This window comes from Cryptomeria japonica, chromosome 3 (assembly GCF_030272615.1).
Source record: "Cryptomeria japonica chromosome 3, Sugi_1.0, whole genome shotgun sequence".
Lineage (NCBI taxonomy): Eukaryota > Viridiplantae > Streptophyta > Pinopsida > Cupressales > Cupressaceae > Cryptomeria > Cryptomeria japonica.
Genome location: NC_081407.1, coordinates 846,472,439 through 846,494,979, shown reverse-complemented (window position 1 = coordinate 846,494,979; position 22,541 = coordinate 846,472,439).

Sequence of the window (22,541 nt, the reverse complement as noted above, 5' to 3'; positions counted from 1 at the left end):
TATTTATTTAATTATTCTATCCTAAGCCTTTTATTAATTAAATATATTTTTATTTATTTAATTAATTCACTAATCTTCTTCTAGCCTTTCCCTATTTAAATAAATATTTTTTATTTATTTAAATTATCGTTTTCCCAAAATTAAATAAATATTATGTTTATTTAATTGGCCTCACTTCTTCTACTAATTAAATAGATCTTTATTTATTTAATTAATTCATTAGATTTTTCCCTCCATGACACTTGTCATTCATCTCTTGATTTTATCCTAACCACCTCTCTAATATTTTCCCATTTTATATATCTACACTTTAATCCTAGCCGACCATTTATCATTCCACCTCTTAATCCTATCCTTCCATTTCTAAAGTTCTCTCTATATAAGAGGATCCTTTCATCCTTATCAATCTCTAATGCTAATGTGATCATAATTCCTAACAAGCAAATTGATTCTCATGTGACTTTTCATAGCGATCAAGCAATCAAGTGTCTACACAACCACAATTCATTCTTTGTTGAGCTCTTGTGGACAATAAAAAATGTGAGAGCCACCATATCAAGCAATATCAATGGAGATAGGAAACAATGGAGATCAAACCCTACTAAGCATGTGAATGGTATAATCTTTCTATTTTTGTTATTTTGCATATTATAGGTTCTTCATTGGTGAATGGTATATTTTAATTGTTGAACTAGGGTTTTATGTGGTTGGATCTTTGTTTGGTTTTACAATAGTTTAACATCCCATTTCACCGTATACAATCTTCATCAATGTGGCCTAGAACACTCAACTTGATTGTGATCGCTTTTAATATCAACATGGGGACACTTGAGTAGATTTTGGAGGCTTCATGTGCATCTTGTTCATTCTTCCATTGCATTCTTTTTAGGAATGGGAAGACATCTTGCATAGATTTTTGGTTTTGTTTCTTCTTTACTGGAGCAATGTTGTTTGATCGGATTGGATCTCTTCAACATTTAGTGTTAAGAATATACCATCATTATGGGAGACTCTACTTTGTGGGGGGGAGGGGGTGGGAACTTGCATGGTTCTCTTCTTGTTCTCTCTTGTGGTACGAATTTTTTGTCACATAGGTTTTTGTTTTTCTCATTCTACTTTTATAGCCTTTTTTGCTCTCTTTTTTGGATTAGTTTTATGTCATTGGTGAGAGATTGAATGTGTCCATGGGTACCTTACATGGCCTAGTAGATGAGACCCATCCTTGCATCACATCTTGTACATTCTCTCTAAGTTACACTTAAAGGGAGTGTGGAATGAATGGGGTGTTTTAATTTATTGGTTCACACCTAGGTCCTTTTCACACTAGTTACTTAAGTTTACTTAGGGTTCACATAGGATATTACCACTCCATGTCTCAAGTCATAATATTTAGACACATTTCATAATCATATGCAATCCTATGTCTCACCTTGGTCTAAATACCCAAGGGGTTCTCTTTGTATTATTGATTTGTTATCATTGTAAGTAATATATCATTTGTATCTTTTGATAAAATAACGTTATTGTCTCATATGTGATCTCTTTTCTGCTTTCATTGGAGCGACTAGATCTTGGGTGGTTACATCTTCAACCAAATATTGCATGATATAGACCATTCTATACAAACTCTTTTGGTTCAAAATAAATGAGCTTATGTACATACCAAATTCTATTTATAGTATTCCCCTTCAAGTCCTAGTAGCATTGTTGTTACCATTTAGAAATAGTAATCAATGGATTATGTTGAAAGTATACAAGTCATGGTTGAGAAAGCACTATGTATAAGACAAATGTAGTCAATCAATTATTTCATAGCTATTCCTATTTCTTTAAATTGGTTAAACTCATGTAATGACCAATGGTGTACGGGCTTTGTTCCTAAATGTACTAGCCTCAAAGCATCGAGAGACCACCAAGTTACCCTCTAATAACCCAATTGATGTGACATAGTTAATATTCCATATATTGACTTATTTTGCTCCACTAGATATATTTATTATTCCCCAAAGTGGTTCATAAAAGAACAATTCCAATGCCTTTTAACTTGATTAATCATTATTTATATTCAATGATAAAGATTTGTCCCTTTTAAATCTACAATGTTGAGACATAATTTGAGAAGTTAAGTGCAAGATAATCCACCCATTGGCTAAGGTTAACGCAATCATGTCAAATGTTCAAAGATAGCATGATACCCTACTTGTCAATTAGGAGATTTAATGATTCCTATATATCAAATAGAAAACACAAAAACTTCATTTTGCCACACACATATTACGAACCTACATGTCAAATAGGTTAGTTAGTGCTCCCTATATACCAAATGTAAAGCACTTCATTAACTCACACTCATCATTTCTTCACTAACCCACACACAAATCAAGAACCTACTTTTCAAGCAAGATAATTGGTGCTTTCTCTATCCCGAATAAAAAGGATAAAAACTCCATTATCCCTACACACCATAAAAGAGAGAAGGCATTGCCTCTATAAATTAACACACATACCATAAAAGAGAGAAGTCATTGAATGCATAAATTGTGGAAATGACCAAAGATATAGCACTAGTTTTTGTTTCTCAATAGTGTCACAAATTAAAACAAACAATTAAATCGAAACAAAAAATTATCATTTTATTTTTATAATGCAAACATCCTTTACCCAAAACCTCTCTTTTTTAAAGCACACTCAAATTAAATCTTACCCCAAATGGTACTCAAATATATATTGTTTCCACTGTTAATATTAAAGTCCATAATTGTTAGGACAATAGTTCATATTGCATGCATGCCATTGAGGAGTCTTTATCTTGTATAGAAGGATATATTAAAAGGAAACTATAAACTATACCCTAAAAAAAAATATTGAGCAAAATGATTCCCTATGATGGTACAAAATGTTGGCCCATATGTAGTCACAAAGTGGAAAATACACACATTGTTTTTTAAATAATATTTTTTATATTGTATTGAATCCTTTTCTTTATATATACATTCTATACTATAATGCACTTCTTTTTCAAGTTTGTCTACTTATAAAGCTGAGAACATATTCTTAGACATTCTTTTTGTCCTTGCTTTAGTTTTGTTTGCCTAGTTTTGAAAATACAAATATGTAAATAAGTTTTTATAATGACATTTGACTGTGGAAGAATCTTGATATTTAATCTCTTTGCAATAGAATAAAAACTTTTCAGAATTTTTTTTAATTATTTTTCCATCTTTAAAAGATTGGGATGCATTAAACTTTTACAAATCTTTTGGTCTTTCCTAGCCCAAATAACGGCTTTGATTTTTTTAGATTTTGTTACATTTATTTATTTGAGTTGTGATCAATTTGATATATATTTAAAATCTTTATAGTGTCAAAAATCACTTTCTATGGGTATTGTTTGTTTTTTCATATATTTTCATCTAGTGGCAGTCAATTTTGACCTATAAAGTTTAAAGATGTGATTTTCCTATTCTCATTCTAAATAATTTATTGTGATAGTATTATAATAATTTATTGTGATAGTATTATAATAGAGGAATTTTTATATTTATAAAATATTTATTATTTAATTTCGGTTTTGTTTTGATAGAATGTTTAATATAGTTATATATTGATTATTATTATTACTTATTTTGTTTTTTAATTTTGATTTTACTTACATGCAATGTTTAATATAGATATTCTACTTTTGTTTTATATTTGGTATGTTTATTCATTTTTTTAACATGTACTTCTATATATTTAATCTCATCTCATCTTTATTTGTAATTACTTTTCACACATTTCATTATTATTATGCATTTATTGTACCCATGTTTATACTTGAATACTTATACATTCATTTCCCTCTTTCATATTTAAGTCTCTCTACTGTAGAGTAATCCGCTCACTGTCCAAAATTGATTCCCATATCTAAATATTAAAACTTTACTTTTGTTTACTCTCACTATTTTATAAACAATTGAAAGCAGACTTATTTTATGTATGTATGTATGTATGTACACATGTATGTATGTAAACATGTTAGAATATTTAATCTTTACTTGGCTTATGTTTATTTGTATTTAGTTTAGGATATTCCTTTGGAATTCCTACATGTAATTTGTCCTCTAGTACATGTGTGAGGACAACTCATTTATTTTATTTTCCTTTATTAAGGAATATTAGATTTCCTCCATAAGAGGATGTGGACACATGGCACACACATTTTATGAACGGTGGCATTCATAGATTTGAGAGTTACTTTGTAACTCCTCTCCTCATCTCTATTTAAGAGATGTCTCCTCTCTCATTTCTTCTTAATGGCAATATTGTAAAGAGCTTCTCTCTCTCTCTCTCTCTCTCTCTCTCTCTCTCTCTCTCTCTCTCTCTCTCTCTCTCTCTCTCTCTCTCTCTCTCTCTCACACACACACACACACACACACACATTCATTTTAGGCATTGCCTCATTCATAATATCACAAGGGGTTTTTCTTTGCTTTTCCCCTTTCAAAAGTTCTTGTGCCTCCTTCACATTTAGGTGATTGCTCCAAAGTTTCTGCATTTCACTTGGTAACATTTACTTCATCAATAAACTTGCTTGGATTTTGTTTTTCTTTCCTTGCTCTTGTATTTCCTTTCATGGTATCAGAGTAGGTTTCTAATCCTTGTTTTAAGTTGACATTGATGAATGTTACCATTCTGTGGAGTTCACCTTCTTGGAGGCATTCTTGAGAGGAGAAGTTCTTTCTCTAATATTTTCTATTGTGCAAGTTTTTATTTCAGATTTTAAAAAAAATTTCAAACTTGTTAACAAGTTTGCCTGAAGGTTTAATTTTTTTTAGATCCTAGTCTTTGGAAGGCTTGCCGCCAAAGTTTCTTTTTTCTATTTTTTTTATTGTCTAGTTTGGAAGGTTTACTGCCAAACTCAGCATCCTTAATCGATTTGGTCGGCTTGCAGCCAAACCCATATTATCTATCTTGTTTTGGAAGGCTTGCCGCCAAAACTGGTTTATCATTGAGTTGCATATGTGATTTTCTTGTAGGTTTCAACATTTTTCATTTTGCAGTTTTTTCCAGAAGTTTAATATTTATATTTTATTCTTTATTCAATCTTTTCATAGTAACATATTCTGAATATCACATTCCATTTGTTGTCTTTTGTTTATTGTAGAAATCATTTTTCAAAGAGTACTTTTACCTCTATTGTTTATATTTTCATTACAAATCTTATCTATATTAGAAATTTAAATTTCTACTCCTTACGTAGTCATTTGGCAAAGAATCGTTTCTGCTCATTGATCATAACACTTCTTTTGTGTAACATTTTTTTTTTTGCAGTCATCTCATTCACCTTTCTTCATTTCCTGCCTTGTAACGTATCTCCTGTAACCTATTTTGTTCCTTTTCTTTATTCATAGCAGTCTTTAATTTCTCTGCTCTCACCTTCCCTGCTCTCATTCTCTTCCCACTTTCAACTTATCAATCTCTGTTCTTACTCAAAGTTTGTTGCAGTTTATGTATCTGCAAACTTTAACGTTTTATATTCTGTAATGCCTCTGCATTATCTCTGTATTTTTTTTATCCATTACCTGTAACTTACCTAACTCTGCGATTTTATGTTTAACGCTTCTGTTCTTACCTAACTCTGCGATGATTTTATGTTTAACACCTCTGTTCAATAATCGTAGCCTCCCACCGTTAATATTAGACTCTGTTAGTTTTATTTCTCTCTAAGTTCTTAATGACATAATTCTTTAAAACTTTGAAAGCTTTTAAAACTAAGAAACTTTCATGTATTAGAAGTTTGCATTAAGTTCATACAAAGTTTTTTAAGAGTTTATAAAAAGTTTTAAAAGTTTATTATTTTTTTTAATATATAAAGTTTCTTTAAGTAAAATTAAAGTTTTTAAAACTTTAAATTTGTTATTAAATTTTTTGGTAAATTGTCTTTTTCTATAATTTTAATTTTTAATTTTAAAAGTAAAAAGTTATTATTTGCAATTTTGTTCTTTTTTATCAAGAGGTTATTTTTCGTCTTTTAATCAAAGAGTGTAATTTTTTTTACTAATTATTATTTTGCTATCATGTCTACATTAATTCTTGAAATTAAATTAAATAGTACTAATTATCATTCATGGAAAACACATATCTCCTTCATTTTTTGTTTCAAGCACCTTTTGGATGTTGTAACTGATAAAACCTCTGAGCCCGCTACAACTGCTCCTCAAGCCGACTAAGATAGATGGAAGGCTCAAAATGAGGAAGCACTTGGTTTAATTGGTATTTCAATGGTTCCTTATTTGTATGTTCTAATTGGAAATTGTACAAAAGCGTATGAAGCTTGGGAAATTTTAAAAACAACTTATGATAGTTCAAATGAATCCCAAAAAATTCAGCTTCAAGATCAACTTGAAGATCTTAGGTATACAGATTTTAAAACCATGGATGAATTCTTATTAAAGTTTGATTCTATTAATAGTCAATTAACTGTTTTAGGAGTTACTCTAGCTGATTTACATTTAATTCATCTTATTCTTAAAAAATGTCTTCCTCGTCAATTTCAACATTTTATTACTAATATTCATGCTCAACTTGCTATTCCTAGTTTAGCTACTCAATTAACTTATGATATTTTTCGTAATTTATTACGTCAAGAGGAAGCTAAATTAATTCAATTTGGTACTCTTAAAATAGTGAACATGCTTTTATATCTAAAAATCATAATAATAATAATAATTTTAGATCCAATAATAATAATCATAATCATAATAATAATCACAAATCTTCTAATTATCAATCTCATTCTAAATCCTATCATAACAATTCTCATAATAATAATCATAATAATTCGTACAATAATCAAAGGAATAATTCTCAAACAAGACCCCATTGCACATATTGTGGGAAAGATGGACATATTACTAATAATTGTTTTAAGAAGCAAAATGGTAAAAAGCCCATGAACCAAAATAATCAAAATAATCAACAACATAAACCTCATTATAAGAAAGGTAATAATAATGGTAATTCATCTCGTCATGCATTTAAATGTACTTATAATATTTCTCAACCACTTGAGTGGATTATTGATTATGGTGCATCTCAGCATGTTACTTCTCATAAAGAATGTTTTGAATCTTTGCATCCTGATACTTCTAATATTCCTATTCAATTAGCTAATAATCATAGTTGCAAAGTTGAAGCTATTGGTGATGTGAATGTTCCTAATGGTAAATTGCATAATGTTCTTTATGTTCCTGAATTAAAATCAAATTTGATTTCAGTTCCTAAACTTTGTCAAGATTATAAGATTAACTTTTATAGGGGCATATGTTATATCATTGATCCAAAAACTAATCATGTTATTGCTACTGCTAAAATGGATAGTGATAACTTATTCAAGTTCTATGAATTTGCTCCTCCAAAGTATTCTTTTCTTACTACTGTTGATTTTACTATATGGCATGAAAGACTTGGCCATCTCAATTCTGATTATATTTCATTGATGCAAAAATCAAATATGGTTGATGGATTGCCTGCTATTGTTCCTTCTCAAATTGTTTTCAATGGTTGCATGAGTGGTAAGATGCATAGGGAACCCTTTCCTCATGGTCAATCTTGGAGGGCATATACTAAATTGCATCTAGTTCATAGTGATCTCTTGGGTCCCATGAAGAATCCCTCCATCCAAGGTTCAAGGTATGCTCTTACCTTTGTTGATGATTTTTCAAGGAGAACATGGATATATTTCCTTCATAGTAAGGATCAAGTGCTTGATGTGTTTACTGAATTTCATATGTTTGTAGAAAGGCAATCTGGTTCTAAAATTAAGATTCTTCGTACTGACAATGGAAGAGAATATGTCAATAATGCATTTAATGCTTATTTGAAATCTTTTGGAATTAAACATGAGCTTACCATTCCTTATACACCACAACAAAATGGTGTGGCAGAATAGAAGCATAGGACAATTGTTGAAATGGCTAGATGTTTATTGCATGCAAAAAATATGGATTACAAGTTTTGGGCTGAAGTTATGGCTTGTGCAACTTATTTAATTAATAGAACACCTACCAAAGCCTTAAAGGATAAAACTCCTGAAGAAGCTTGGTCTAGTAGAAAGCCCAATTTGCAGAATTTAGGAATTTTTGGTTCCATAGCTTATGTTCACAAACCTAAGGAGAAAAGAAAAAAATTAGATGCTAAATCTTCTCCTTTTATTTTTGTTGGTTATGATGAAAATACTAAAGGTTATAGAGTTTACAATCCTATTACTAACAAGGTAAAAGTTGCAAGAGATGTTTGTATTGCAGAAAAAGGCATTCATGATTGTTCTAAAGTGGAGGATGATGAACTTTCTCAAAGCAAAGTTGTGCTTGTGGAGGACCAACCTCCTTCTCTTAACCCTACTCCCAATACATCTCTTTCTATTCCTTCTAGTGATAGTGATGATGATAATAATAACTCTACTCCTCATGACTCTTCTTCTAGTGATGAATCCCTTACTTCTAAAAGAAGACCTAAATGGTTTAAATCTTTAATTCAAGATAGTGATGAATACTTAGCTAGAATGGATAGACTTCAAGCTAGAAGAGTTAATTATTGCAATTATGCTTTAATGACTACTATTATGAATTCTAATGATCCTAAAACATTTGATCAAGCTAAAAATCAACCACATTGGCAAAAAGCAATGAAGGAAGAATATGATACTTTAATTTCTAACCAAACTTGGGATTTAGTTCCCTTTCCTCATGGTAAAAATCATGTTTCTTGCAAGTGGCTTTATAAAACCAAATTGAATGCTAATAATCAAGCTAGTAAATTTAAAGCTAGATTAGTTGCTAGAGGTTTTTCTCAAATTGAAGGCTTAGATTATATTGAAACTTTTGCTCCTGTTGCTAAAATGCCTACAATTAAACTTGTGCTTGCTTTAGCTTCTAGAATGAATTGGCCTATTCACCAAATGGATGTTAAAAGTGCTTTTCTTAATGGTGATTTACATGAGGAAATTTATATGTCTCAACCTCTTGGTTTTATTAAAGAAGGTAATGCACATTTAGTTTGTAAATTAAAGAAATCAATTTATGGATTAAAGCAATCTCCTAGGGAGTGGTATTCAAAGATTAATGCATTCTTTCTTTCTCAAGGTTTTATTAGAAGTAAAAATGATCCTAACTTGTATATTAAACATAGTGAAGATGAAATTATCATTATTATCTTGTATGTAGATGATTTGATTCTTACTTCAAGTTCCAATACTTTGATTTCTGATATTAAGTTTCAACTTAATCAAAAATTTCAAATGACTGATTTAGGTCTTTTACATTATTTCTTAGGAATGCAAATTTGGCAAACCTCTAAAGGAATTTTCTTATCTCAAAGTAAATATGCTCAAATTCTCATAGATAAGTTTAACATGAATGATGCTCACCATGTTTCAATTCCTATTGAATTAGACACTAAGTTAATGCTTGATATGCAAACTCCTCTTGTTGATCCTACTTTGTATAGACAATTAGTTGGAAGTTTGAATTATTTAACTCTTACTAGGCCAGATATTGCTTATAGTGTTGGTTTGGTTTCAAGATTCATGTCTAAACCTCAACAAACACACTTTAAAGTTGCTAGGAGAATTTTAAGATATATTAAAGGAACTATTAATGTAGGTTTGTTTTATGATGCAAATTTTGATTTTACTTTAAAAGGTTTTACTGATTCCGATCTAGGTGGAGATCCCAATGATGGGAAATCTACTTGTGGTTATTGTTTTTTTGTTGGTTCAGGAGCAATTTCCTGGAATAGTAAAAAGCAACAATCTACCTCTCTTGGATCCATTGAAGTTGAGTACAAAGGATGCACTAATGCTTCCAAAGAATTCTTGTGGCTTAGAAGACTACTTGAAGATTTGGGTCTACCTCAACACGAACCAACTCAATTGTATTGTGACAACCAAAGTGCCATTGCCTTGGCTAAAAATCCAATTTTCCATGCAAGGACAAAACACATTTCTCTCCAACACCACTTTATTAGAGAACAAATTGAAGACAAGCAAGTTTCACTCCTCTATTGCAAGGGGGAAGACCAAGTTGCAGATATTTTGACCAAGCCACTTTGTAAAGAAAAGTTCCAATTTCATGGTAAAAATCTTGGATTGCAACCCATTGAAGGGTTTGATGTAAACTCCCCAAGTAAAGCTTAAGGGGGGGTGTTAGAATATTTAATCTTTACTTGGCTTAGGTTTATTTGTATTTAGTTTAGGATATTCCTTTGGAATTCCTACATGTATTTTGTCCTCTAATACATGTGTGAGGACAAGTCATTTCTTTTATTTTCCTTTATTAAGGAATATTAGATTTCCTCCATAAGAGGATGTGGACACATGGCACACACATTTAATGAATGGTGGCATTCATAGATTTGGGAGTTACTTTTTAACTCCTCTCCTCATCTCTATTTAAGAGATGTCTCCTCTCTCATTTCTTCTTAATGGCAATATTGTAAAGAGCTTCTCTCTCTCTCTCTCTCTCTCTCTCTCTCTCTCTCTCTCTCTCTCTCTCTCTCTCTCTCTCTCTCTCTCTCATTTTAGGCATTTCCTCATTCATAATATCACAAGGGGTTTTTCTTTGTTTTTCCCCTTTTAAAAGTTCTTGTGCCTTCTCCTTCACATTTGGGTGATTGCTACAAAGTTTCTGCATTTCTCTTGGTAACATTTACTTCATCAATAAACTTACTTGGATTTTGTTTTTCCTTCCATGCTCTTGTATTTCCTTTCAAAACATATATACATGTATATATGGTTGTGTGTGTAGGTAGATCTGGAGCAAATATGAATTAACAATTATATGCAGGTTCAAATACACAAAAGATGAAGAATCATACACCACAAATAACACATAGATTTAACGTGCTTCACCCAAGATGGGCTACATCCACATAACGCAGTCATCCAGTCTTTTTTAATTATCCAATAAAACAATACAACACCATTACAATACCCTTTTTCATTCTAGCCACTTATAACATGCAATTTTTAGGGCAACCTACAAAGTTGGATTTTTAGGGCTTTTTCAAATGTCATTTTTTTCAACAAAAAAACTTCTTTTTTTTTCAACGAGATCTAAACCCTGGCAAAGATACATTATGAGTGTACAATACTTGCATGATCAGTCGCCACATACCAACAACACACACACACACACACACACACACACACACACACACACACACACACATATATGTTGCAAATATGGGTTTGTGTTGTCATTGATGTCAAATTTGTTGTCATTAATGATAACTTTGATCTGAAAGGTTGAACAGTTGTATTATGGAGTAATGGAGGATTAGAGGATACTAATACGTGTTGTCATTGATGATAACTTTGGTCCAAAAGGTTGAACAATTGTGTTCTAGAGTAATGCAATATTAGGGGATAGTAATACAATATCAAAGAATTGGTTATGAATTCATGTGGATGTGTGGAGACTGATTGTAGTTTCTTTATATAGTATATCTGCTTGTCCATGACTTTTCAGGAACTTTAGAGATGTATTATGTGGTCTGTAGTTGAAGTTGGCTAAAGGTGACTACCTCGGTGAACAATCTATCAGACTAGGTATAGTTTTATGGTCCACATTGTGGTGCATTGCTTCATCGTTGATTGTGATTGTAGTATGATGTTGGTGGATGCAAATGCTTGATATGTTCTAGTTTTTATGTTCTCATTTGATCTATAGTTGAAGTTGTGATGGTTTGAGTATTAGCTTGTACAATGATTATGTGAGAGTATGTAGGAATGCATTGCGTTCCTTCACTTTCAATTTTTTTGGTGTTGTGGATCAATGATTTAACTATGTTAGTGTCAAGTGTTGCTATGTTGTACACCTGAAAGATCTTAGAGTAAAGGTATTAGTTTACTTGATTAATTAAATCATATTGATTTAATAATTAAGTCATCTTTTCTCTATTTCACTTAAGCTAAATTTAGGAAGCTAAACTTATGAATATTAATAATTAAATTATTATTAATTATTAATTTCTTTTAAGGTATTCCTTTTTAGGTTTGATCTCCTTTTATAAGGATTGATCCCTTTTGTAATTCATTAATATGATTATCATTTATTGCAATCCTTTTGCTCTAGATTTTCAAAGCAATCTTTGTGTTTTGTGAATCTTCCATTGTTGTGATAGGTTATTTGCACACAAGGATTCACTAGGTTCTGTGAGGTTGTATTCTACAACTTTTACATCGTATCAGAGCTACAGACCTTAGGCTTTCCTGTTCTTTAGATTGAGAGATTTTACCTAAATCAATTCTTCTATGCAATTTGGATTGATTTGGACTTCACCATTGATTCTGACACGTGTCAAATAGTCAATATTGACCTTGTGTTGGTTAATTATTGATTCACGAGGCCAGATCTGTGAGGGTTTGAAAATTCAGCTTTTTTGTGTGATCCAGGGGCACCTGGTTTTTGGAGAAATTTGGGCAAAACAGGATATCACAGTTGCCTTTAGGAGGCTGGTTGGACAAATTTTGATATATTATTTTCTATATTTCGGCATCAAAGGCACATGAGGCAAAAAAAAATTGGTTTTTGGGTCGTCCAGTCCGTACCGTACGACCCTGTCAAAAAAAAAAAAATTTAAAAAATACTGATGACGACTTTTTAAAAATCGGGGCGGTGTTTTTAAACCAATGGTTTAACCATCAGTGGCATTATATTAAACCATCAACGGCCGCAACAAACGGCCAACAATCTCCACACCATCGACGGCCACTGCAGACCACCATCAGTCTTTAATAGACCATCGCCCACCCTCTCCAAACCGTCATTGCTTCGTCGGGCTGCTCCACCTGCTCTCCGCTCGGCCCATGAACCACCGACCTGCCACCAGAAGGGAGGAGTCATTTTTTTTCAAGGCCTATTTGATCAACAATTGGTTTTTTCGCGATATCTTGAGCATACAGAGGCGAAATTGGACAAACCTTATATCGTCGGAAAGCTCTTTTCGAGATCGAATAGGCGTTGGAAAGGTGTTGGAACACTCTATCCAGATCTGTGACTTATTTTATCAGAAAATTCCTCAAGTACACAAAAAAAATTCAGAAGTTATTTTTTTCTTTTTCAGCCTTCTAGCTTTCAAAATTGTACTGGGGTTTGGTTTTTGTGTTGCGGGGGCTGTATTTTTTCTTGCTTTCTGTATTATCATGTTAGAAATCAGAAACCTCTCTCTATAAACACAATTCAAAATCATAAACATCATGGTAGATACTTCTTCATGTGACCATCTTACACCACACAATTATCATACCCGGAAAACACATATGACAAGACTTCTGATGTCTAAGGGGTTATGGTCCTGTTTGGATGAGGTTCAACCTCTATTGACAATACCCTTTGAAGTTCTACAACACAAGAACAAAATGTATGAGGCCACAGGTTTGGTATCCTTTCATGTTACAAATAGTCTTCTTTTTCACTTGGAGGGTTGCTCAACTCCTTGGGCTATATGGACTAATTTTCATGATCTTTTTGACACCATTAATCAGTTCAGAGCGCTTCAGATTGAGGAAGAATTGACCACCTTGGCACCTGATTCTTTTCCATCTATTGAGGATTTCTTGATGAAATTCAAATCACTGCTATCATTGTTACAGGGTTGTGGCAAGACCAAGATAGACACCAAGTATATATATCTGATTGTATCCAAGCTTCGAGGTTCCTTTCAAATATTATTTTCTACCTTCTATTCCACCATGGATGCTTTGGGCACCAGATTTACCATGCCTTCATTTGAGGTATTGTGTGATAGGTTGACACGAGAGTAGTCTCAACTCACACAGTTGGATACTCTCCCTGGTTCTAAAAACCAAGCATCGGTAGCTCAACTATCTAAAGGGAAGCAGAAGCAAAAACAGAAGCCAAAGACAAATTCAATAGGCAAAGAGAGTTCCTCCAGACCTCCACCGAAGTCTACTTCAAAACCACAACTCAACCCTGTAGCGTCCTAAAATTGTGACACTTGCAATTTCGACCGCATTTGGGTCTTCACGATGGCGATGCAACATGGAACCTGAATGGAGACCCCGAAACCTATTTATGACATCAAAAACTGCATTTTTCAGCACCCTGGCCTGATCCTCCTTGCACCCTGTTGTCCCTGGAGGTGGGACGATGGCGCCCAGCGCCCTAGTCCTTCAGGACTAGGGTGCCCAGCGCCCTGGTCCCCCAGGACCATGGCGCCCAGCGCCCTGGTCCCTGGCCCTATTTTGGGCCCGGTCTCTTGTGGGCATCGGGTCTTTAAGTTTGCAAATTGGAAAATAATGTTTCCTGGTCGGCCTAAGGTCGGGAAAATCAGTCTATCAACCCTAATTGACAAGTATATAAACTACATTTCCTCTCCCATTTGAGGAGGTCGGAAAAAGGAAAACATATACAAGCAAAAAGGCGGAAACGATATTCAAACATTCAAGCATTCAAGCATTCAAGCATTCCTTCAAGCAATTGATCATTCTAAGTCTCCATTCAAGGCTAAGTGTTGCATTCAAGACAAGGATTCAACCATTGAAGAGGAGATCACTTACAACATACAACATACAACATCATTACACCTTCGCATGTAAGAATACAAACATTCTTACAACAAGGTTGCAGGTACGCGACTGTAATTGAAGATCTGGAATCCTTGTGCAGAGACGAACAGATCCCCCTTCGTTTCGTGGATTTTTCGGAGGACCGTGTGCACGCCGGGCGCCATCGTCCCGTCAACTTTCGCTCAAATTTGCAGAACAGCACCGTCTCGACATTTTACTGCTAATTCCAGGTCCGCAGCTTCATCCCATATCCCTATCTCTATTTATAAGCGAATCTTTCTTGCTTTACATGCATTCCTAGTTCAATCTTTCTATCTACATTCTTTACAAAAGAGGGTATCCTTGATGTCTTAACCCTTGAAACTCATATAGAATCCAATCTTGCATTGCGTGGGATTGGATCTTGTGGGTTTCAACCCCTCTTTTGAATGTAAAGTCTCTCCTAAGTGAAAACCATCAACCCTAGTGACTCTCCCTTCTCTCTCCTTGGAGTTGGGGAGGGGAGAACAACTAGGGTTCGATTTTTCCGCTTTACATTTTGGTGAACCCGACGTGAAGATCCTCATTCTGATTATTCATGGTTAGATCTGAAAATTTTGCTTTCCTAATTATATTTCCATATTTGATCTTTTGCAAATTTTAGAGGTTAATTGCATAAAAACCCTAAAATTTTCTTTTTAGTAATTGAGCTTGTGGAATGTTTAATTGTTAATGCTTGTTTCAGATCTACCCTTCTATTGCAAATTGTCAATTCATATTTGTGCTTTAATTCTGAAAATTAAGTGGTTAAATGTCAAAACCCTAATTTTTAAGACCTTCTTGATTCAACCTTTGACTGATAATTTCACTGATCAAAACACCTCCAAATCGGCTGTAATTTTGGATTCCGCAACAAAATCACAATATCTTTCATCCTTGAAAATTTGGAAAAAAGTTGCGAGGACCGTGTGCACCCCGAGCGCCATCGTCCCCGACATTTTTTCCGAAATTTCGGGAGCTATATCTTACTGTATTTTTCTGCTAAAATCCAGAATTTTGGCTGATTTTATCAATTTTAACACTTTCAAAATTAAAGTCGAAGTTGGTCTAGCGATTGCTTGGATTGAGGCTTCTAATCATTCAAAAACTGTTGAAATTGAAATTTGTATCAAAATTGTGTTTCTTACAGTCCTAAATCTGAAAAGTGTGTTGGCATTCATTCGAAATTTCAGTGTTTTATTCAAATTTTTGCAGTTTGTGACTTTTGAAATTAAGTGTTTAATTGCAACAACCTTAATTTCCATTTTCAAAATTTGAATTTTGCATGAAATTGAGTCAATTTTTAAATTTCAAAGCCTGCATTGCTTTCAGCATTCCCTCTAAAATCATAAAATTCAAAATTTCAGTTTCCCTCTCTTTTTCAAGATTCAAAATTTACATTTTTTCAACAATCTTGGTAGGGTTCAATTTTGAGATTGCAACTTTAATTTGGCCTATCTACAGATCATAAAATCACTCAATTTTTTCAGATTAGCTTTAAATCATCATAACTTTCATCCCTGAAAATTTCGAAAAAAGTTGCGAGGACCGTGTGCACTCCGTTCGCCACGGTCCCGGACATTTTTTCCGAAATTTCGGGAGATTGTCCTGATTGCATTTAACAGCTTAAATCTAGGAGATTGGCTGGCTTTATTGAAATTTGCTACCTCTAAAATTCAAAATGTTTTCTCTTTCTTTAGTGCATGAGTTTTACAACAATAAGCCCTACTTACACTATTCCCGTTTGACGAAGCCTTAGAATTAAGTCTTTCCAAGGTGTAATTACCGAGGAGATGGAACCTAATTTGAATGGCCTTTTTAACGAGGACATGGGTAATTCCTCTAATCCTCTTAATGATGAAGAAGCTCTCCATGAGGTTTCTGTAGAACAACTTTCAAAATTGGATAACCAATTTGATGATTTTCGACAATGGATGTCTCAAGAATACCCCGATAGTGAAGCTCTTTCATTAATTGAGGGTCTAAAATGTATGGTTCAAAGTGATAAGAATGGAATTGATATTTTGCGTGGTATTGTACACATTGTGGATTCAAATGTGATGCCTATGAAGAGTTGTGCCGAAACCTTAGGTTATACACAACCTCCTACTCAAGTTAATCATTCTATTCCTTTGACGACTCCTATCGCTAGTATACCTACTTTTACATCAAACATAATGACTACTTCAATACAAGACATTCCTCCTATGATCACTAATCATGGGGGCAATCCCTCTTCTTCAATCAACCCTCTTCCTTCATTCAATCCGACTTCTTCATTCATTCCTTCAATGAGTGTTCCTATTATATCTCCACAAATAAACATGACACAAGGGGGCAATTCATTTAACCCTTCCATTCCTCCTTGTAGTGTTCCTCCTTTCCAATCATCTCCTATGACTAACTATCATAGTGTCCCACCACCTTACTCTCTACCTTCTTTCAATAACATAACACCTCCATCACAATCTAACACGTCTAATATGAACTCTTTGACTGAAGCGACCATTAACAATCTTGCACAAACTGTCTCTTCTTTACAGCAACAAATTGCCTCTATGAATCAATCTAAGTTTAGTGTGTCCACATTTGATGTTGCGAGCCCACTTTCTCTTGCCATTGTTCGAGCTATCCCCCCTAAACATGTTGAAATTCCGCATTTGGAGCTTTATAATGGTAAGGGTGATCCTCTAACACATGTTAAGACCTTTCAAACAATATGTACTAATTTTGCTTATGACCAAAGGTTGCTTGCAAAACTGTTTACTAGAACATTAAGAGATAAAGCCCTACAATGGTATTGCTCGTTGCCTTCGTATTCTATTTCTTCTTTCGAACAACTTGCAAATGCTTTTATTCACCAATTTCAAAACAATATAAGTCCTAAAGTTACTTTGATTGATTTAATGCATTGTAAATGAGGTGTTAAAGAAAAAGTGACTGATTTCATTGGTAGATATAAGCATTTGTATGCTCAAATTTCTTTTCCAGTGCCTGACAATGATATTCAAAGAATCTTTATTTCTAATTTACAAAAAGATATTAGAGAAGTTCATGTTCGGTGAAAAACTAATATTCCATGAAATTAAAAAACAAGAGCATAATAAATTCACAATATAATAAAATTATACTCGTTGGAAAGCTTGCTCCGAGAACTACCATCTTATGTTTTTGGGTTATCAAGATTATTTCATTTGAGCCTTGAACCAGAGGTTTGAAGGCCAAAAATTTTCAGAATCCTGAAGAATTTGAGGAGAGATCTCAAAAAAGGCGGTTCAAACGAACAGGGGATCGAGCCAATGGGGGTTTGATCGAACCCCCACTCGCTCGAACCCCCTAGGAAAAATAATAGCATGTACTTTCATGTAATTGTCGGGTTCGAACGAACCCTACCTTTCATAATGATCGGCGTTCGTTTGAACCCAAGCCACCCAAATTTCTAATTTTTTTTAACAATTTAGTATGTCATATAAATATTACATTTTTTTTTTCATTTTTTTACACACAAATGATCAAAACAATTCGCATTTTTGGATGAAAGAAGACATTTGAAAGTTTTTTTGAGGGCAATAATTTGAAGATATTTGAAGGTTATTTTAAAAGCATGGGGAACAATAAGAGAAGGCAAAATAAGACTTCAAGGAATTATTCATCCAAAACCGAACAAAGATATCGAGAACAAAGAAGGCAAAGATATCATGATGCAAGTATGTATTTTTATTTTTATTTCTATTTAATTTTATATATATCATGTACCGATAATTATGTTTATTTGTTAGTATTAGTTAAATATTTTTTATCTAATATTTTTATAAAAATTATTTTAAATAATATTAATTAAATTAAATTGATTTAATTTATATAATAATTCTATCTTAATTAATTCGAAATGATGTTATTTTTATTAAATTAATTGGAAATAGTAGGATTAAAAATAATCTTGTTTTAATTTGAAATAATATGTGTATTTGCATTTCAAATTCCATTAACTCAAGCTTGTTGTGTAATTGACATTTTCTCTCCCCCCTTAAGTCCATTTATAATAGATCATGGTTTTAATTTAAATTTTAGATCTTTAGGAATTCTCTCTTTCCCATTTATAATTTATAATTTAATTTAGATAGTCCATAAATATATAATTAATTTAGATTTTGAAACCATGTTTCTTTATAGCTTAACAAACACTTCAATTGGTGCTCTAAAATTAACAAAAAAAAAAATTGTGTCTTGAGCAATAGGTTCTTTTTGTTTTATCCTTAGAAAGGGGCCTACCTCCCGAGTAGCCCTTCAGGCTCGATGAGAGGGAATGACCGAAAGTGGTAACAAGCTAAAGTCAAGCTCTTCCAAACCACTATAAATAAAAGTGATTGTAATGAAAGTTGCAAGCAACGGCTGCTGGAATGGCATAGCAATGTTAACTCACCGGATCTATGCCCACCTAAACGGATGCCCTTACTAGACACCTTTTCTGTTAGAAGCCAAAAACCTTCTAGTTGTTGGCACAAGAGGTTGGACCTTTGAAGCGACTCACATTCTTACGGTTCTTAGTAGAGATACAAAGTTCACCATGGGGAGTTTTCATGGGGACTGGTGTTTGGCTGCCCTGAAGAAGTGAGTGTCATGGAGGGGAGCCAGTGAGATCAAGCACCTAAGTATCCACTCTAAATTGCGTAGCTCGAGGTAACCCCTCAAGTGAGATTCAACAACTATTGTCCCATCCAGCCCTAGGATTTGTGCTTGCATGATCAAAACAATCAAACACTTTCAAACAAACAAACATTGTGTCTACTTTGTTTTCAAGTGTATGCAACAATATTTCACATTATACTTGAGTCCCCTTAAAACCTATATCATGTGATACTAGGACCTATTATGTGATATTAGGACCTATTATGTGCAATAATACCTATCTTAAATATGACATAATAGAACCTATTATGACATAATAGGTCTTATTATGACTTAATACATGACCACCTATGCAAAAACATTTCACATTATATACTTGAGTCTGGGCCTTAAGACCTATATTACGAGATATTAGTGCCTATTATGTATGTGATATTAATGACCTATTATCGCATAATTTAGGTCCTAATATCACATACATAATAGGTCCTAATATTTGCATAATATAGGTCTTAAGGGGAGTCAAGTATAATGTGAAATGTTTTTGAATACGTGGTCATATTAAGTCATAATTAATAAGACCTATTATGTCATAATAGGTTCTAACTTATGGCATATTTAAGACCTATTTAATCACATGATAGGTCCTAATATCACATAATACCTGTCCTAATATCACATAATGTACATGTCTTAAGGGGAGTCAAGTATAATGTGAAATGTTTTTGCATACGTGGTCATATTAAATAATAATAAGACCTATTATGCAATAATAGGTCTTAAATATGACATAATAGTCCACCTATTATGACATAATATTTAGGTCTTATTATGACTTGAAAATTTGGTTTCAAATTATACTTGGAATTTTATTGCATTAAAAATATTCTTTGTCATCTTAAATCATGTGCAGAACAGGTTCAAGAAGAAGGGAGTTCTCAAGCGGGAGTTGAGGCAAACGAACCTGTTGAAGAACATAGGGAGGAGCTTTCCCAAGTTGAACCAATGGAGGTCGAAGGAGAGGGGTCAGACTCCTTACCTTCTACCATCAATATGGATGAGCATATTGTGGATCTAGCTAAACAGATGAAGAGAAATATTTCTTATAAAAAAATAGATCATTTACTTGAAATGGATGTGAATGAGTTGAAACGTCTCAGTGAATAACTTAGAGATACTAAAAGGAGGCCGATGAATAAAAGTGCAAAAGAAATAATGTCTCATTTCAGTAATCTTGATACTACACTAGAGAAAGTTCAATTGTTATCAATTGTACTTACTCATAAAGACTTAATAGATCCACTAAAATTGTTGGGTATAGATACAACAAGTCAAAAGAGGAAAACTTCTCAACTACAAAAATTTATTGTTGATAATGTTAAGAAAGGTTTGGTGAACATTGGTAAAAAATCTCAAACAATAGATAAGATCATTTCAAGAAGAGTGATGTTGGCATCTTTAGTAAATGAAAGATTGCCTCAAAAAAGACAAATATCTTCATTGTCATCTGAGTTTGGTTTTAGTAAAAGGACAATATCAAAATATGTGAAAAGGAGAAAGAGTTTGGATGATACTATCTCAAAAGGGAATTGGGCAATTATGTGTAGAGCTCCTCGTTTAGATAGAATTGAAGAAGTTGTTAGGAACTTGATGACAAGTTTTTGGAATGATAATACTCATCCTTCATCAAATAGTAGAGATTTTATCAAGCAAAGGATTGACCCTGATCATTATGATCTCCATGTAAAACATTTGTTAGACACAACAAAACATGAATTGTATGTGTTGTTTACTAAAACAAACCTTCATATAAAGATTGGACAAGCCATGTTTGAACGGTTAAGGCCATATTATGTGAAGGTAAACAAAGTCTTCGAAACTTCTTGTTGTCGTTATCACATCAAATCTGATATGTACTATCATGTGTTTCAAAAGATTAGAGAAGATAGTGATGGTTATGAAAAAACTCCTCCTAAATGAACAAGTCAATTCATAGCATCCATCTTATGTGATAAAGTAGATGATAATGCAACCGATCAAATAAATTGCATAAAAGGAATTTGTGGAACATGTGGGGAGTTGACTAAATTGCCTTTGAGAGATGAAAATACTGACATGACGAAGATAGTAAATTGCAAGAGTTACAAGTACAAAAAAATTGAAACAAAATTTGGAAAGGAATCTACAAGGTTAGATTATGTAGAAGAGGAGATACCTATTGGAACATTTATGGAAAATTTTTGTAAGTTGATAAAACCATACATATGCCATGGTTTTTTTTCCAAGTGGCAAGGACAAAAATTTCAAACATTAAGAGACACTTTCCCCCTTGGAACTATTCTATCCGTAGTGAACTTCGCGGAAAATTACTCTTTTGCACATCAAAAAGAGACTCAATCAGAGTATTACTTTACAAAGCAAATCACTATTATGGTGCATGTGTGTTATCGACATGCACAAATGGATTTGGATGGTGTTGATAGTACATTTCAAAATCGTGTCATTAAGAAAGAGTGTCAATTCTATATTAGTGATGATAAGGAGCATGACAGACTTTTTGTACAACATTGCTTTAAGAATTTTTTTGAATATTTGAAAGAGACAAACATAACAATAGTCTGATGGATGTGCGACACAATTCAAATCTTCGAGGCCAATTTATGCACTATGTAGATATCATCAAAATGACAAAAAACCACATGTTTGAAGTTTTTTTTAGAGTGGTCATGGAAAGGGTGAACATGATGGTGCAAAAGCTTGTATCAAACGTGCTCTAAGAAAGCACCAAATAAATTATATAGGAGATCGTATAGATGATGCACATGATGTTGTTGAATGGTGTAAGAAACACTTTGTGCAACCTAATTATCTCGGTGAATCATCATCGAGAACATACAGCCCCATTTCATATAGAGTGTTTTGGGAGATAATCGGTACATGTTCTCTTTTAGTGTTTTAAAATATTTTTTTAATTTTTTAATTTATGTTCCTAGTTCAAATGTTTTAAAACAAATTGATATGTATGTTCGTGTACACACATGTACATTTTACAAATGTGGATAGAAGATCAATGCATGGATGCAAGAGCATGGAGAGGACAAGATCTTTGCATTGTATCATGAGTACAGATAAAACCCATGGACATTGAACACTAGGGATTATTCATGTTTTTTGTTCTGATTGCATTTTCGAAAACTATGTTGATTGCAAAAACCAAGAGCTTGGATATGTCAGTGAATGGAAATTGGTGCCACTAGATGTTTCTAACACATACGAGAAAAATGAGGACAAAATCTTTGAGGACATTCCTTTGATTTCTGTT